Source organism: Gavialis gangeticus, unplaced genomic scaffold, assembly GCF_001723915.1.
Source record: "Gavialis gangeticus isolate Ggan-Ray unplaced genomic scaffold, GavGan_comp1, whole genome shotgun sequence".
Taxonomy (NCBI): Eukaryota; Metazoa; Chordata; order Crocodylia; family Gavialidae; genus Gavialis; species Gavialis gangeticus.
The window spans coordinates 117749995-117752430 of NW_017729031.1; the positions used below are offsets into that span (position 1 = coordinate 117749995).

The 2436-nt window shown below is 48.8% G+C and overlaps 1 long non-coding RNA gene across 3 annotated transcripts in view; it reads right to left on the reverse strand.

Annotated features, from left to right (window-relative positions):
• The window catches only part of LOC109302132, a 22658-nt gene that overhangs the window by 17275 nt on the left and 2947 nt on the right, over nt 1-2436 (reverse strand). Inside the window, exon 2 of one of the 3 annotated variants that reach the window (XR_002098713.1) lies at nt 1066-1301. The exons of 1 other annotated variant lie outside the window; for it this stretch is intronic. This is a non-coding gene — a long non-coding RNA (uncharacterized LOC109302132). Of the gene's footprint in view, nt 1-1065; nt 1735-2436 lie in introns of those variants that run through there. One more of the 3 variants, XR_002098711.1, reaches the window with a different exon arrangement.

The window sequence follows — 2436 nt, forward strand, 5'->3', positions numbered from 1 at the left end:
GTGATCAGTAGATCTGTCGTGGTTCACAAATGCCTCTAGACTAAGATGTAGAAAGGAGGGCGCTTTTTGAAATAATCAGGCGTTACGATCTGTTCTTCCCTCCGCAGCTCTTGAAGCTTTTGCCCTTGCCTATTTATGATTCTCTGCAAATGTAAAGGCTTTCTTCTTGTGCTTGGGAAAGATTAGGAGGTGGTGAGAAGAGACAAATCCACACACACTGAAGCCGCAGTAATGGGCGGCTTATGTCTTCCCACGATATCCCTCTTCTGGTCTCGCCCCCTCCCTCAAATGTACCGACATTGCTAAACTCAATCGTTGGCAAGAGTAAGAGATGATAGAAAAGGGAGCACGTCTGTGAAGCCAGGAAGGGTTTGCAACACTTATCGACACATAATACACGGTGGCCTGGTGCTTTTTATCGCGGCGTTACCACGCTTACCCCAGATTAAGATAATACTCTGAAACCCGAGATAAGCTGGCCAAGAAATTTAAAACTCGGTGAACAGCAAGGTCCTAAGCCAGCAGGCAGGACTTCTCCTGGGACGTGCAGCGGGGAGGGGCGGAAGCAAATACATTTTTTGTGAAACAGTAACTCCTGGGGAAGGAGGAATCGACCAAGCGTGAAGGGTTTCCCATTTCATAACCATTTATGAGACTCAGCCCTTGACGGTCCTTTAGTTAAAGACTATTTTAAGGTATTTTGGCTGCCGGAGATCTCTCTGCCCCTTGCTAAGCAGGAATGAATTCGGCTCCACATTCCAGGGGTCACGTTTACGAGGACTGTAGCCAGCAAGGCGGGTAATAAAATGCTTGCACGGAATCTGGAGAAGTCGGAAAGTCACACTTGGGAGGTGCAAAGCTAGTGGAGAAAGCTGTGCTGGGTATTTCATAAGCAGAGCTTTGTTGCCTTGTGTTTTCGAGTTGCCAGGCATCTGGGGAGTTTTGTTTTGTTTTTTTTGCTTTTAATGGGCGGATCGTGATTATTTACCAGTCTTTAAAAAGAAAAAAATATCTCAGAAATGTACCGCAAAGACGCGTACACAAGTAATATCAAGGTATCCTCTCTGGACATTTGAGTTGTAATAAGTTTGCTGGCTGCCAAAAATCCCGCTCGTGCCTATTCCTTACAGAGGCGAGATTTAAAAAGCAGTGGATACAGTTTCCCAGGAGAGACCAACTTTCTCCCAGTTCTGTGAACCCCGCATCCGCAAGGCTGCTCAGAAACGTGCCCATTCCCCCGGCTCAGCCATTCAATAAAAGGCTTTCAATTACGATCCGGATAGGATTTCGCCAGACACGTCCTCTAAAAAAATATATATCCCAGAATAGAGTTCAAATTAATTCAAAATATTTTAAAATGCCCTACGCGGCCACTCGTTTAAAGCTGCAATATCATTCACTCCAAAAGAAGCGAGTATGTATAATGCATGCGCCTATGGAGAGCGCAGGACCCGGCTTCCTCTATCTTTGAAATGTAGGATCTGCAATCTAGAAAAAAAAAATCCAATTTGCTATAGTTTTTTAAAAAAGAAGCCTTTTCCCCAGATTCCGATCTTCATGCTCATGGGACTGCGGGAGTGTAAAGCTACTGATTTCAGTCTCATTGCTCCTGCTTTATGCCAGCCTGCGGTCAACACCAGCCCCACGTAGTGCCTGCCATGGCTACAGTACTGAACTTTGCTTAGCAAGAAGTCGAGGCCCTGAGTCCGCTTAAGAGTGAATGATCTTGGGTTCCTAGGGGAGGCTGTTAATAATGAATGTGAGCTGGCTTCAACATCTTATCCTCACAGATGAGTATGTGCCGGGTTAGCTCACTTCTCCTGTCCTCTTGTACCCCCAGCTCTCCCTAATGCCGCCCAAACTCCCTCTCCTGGCACTTTCCCCTTGGTCAGATTCAGAGCCCACCATTGCGGAGACAACTTGGAGCTGCCCAAATGCACTAGACTTCTTTGCCAGGGAGGGCTCGTCCCCAGCTGGTAACCCCCACCCACCAGTGTACCCAGTGAAGGCCACAGGGAATGAACTTCGCACTGGGGCAGAGCATTTCCTGGGGAAGAAAAAAAACCCCGGCCAGACGTGCCAGGTACGGTCGTAGGGGGTGGGTAGCTCGGTGGGTTCATTTATATCCTCGCCATCCACCCGTATGTTGAGACCTGAAGTTAAGTCCAGAGGAGGCGGCCAGACCGTTTTAAACATACCCTTTGTGCATATCCAACACGCCTGAGTGTGCAGCAAGGGGGTTCCCATGCTTGCAGTACGTGCTGTGGCGTGTGCATAGTCCTCTCCTCACGTGCGTGGCTGCAGGTGAGGGCTGGGTTCATTGCCTTTTCCATGGCTTGCCTTTCAGCCTCAGCTCTCATGCTGGGGTTATACGCACGGGCTGGGGAAATCGGGGTGTCTGAAGGTTGAGCGCGGTGCAGAGAGGAGATGCCCGCC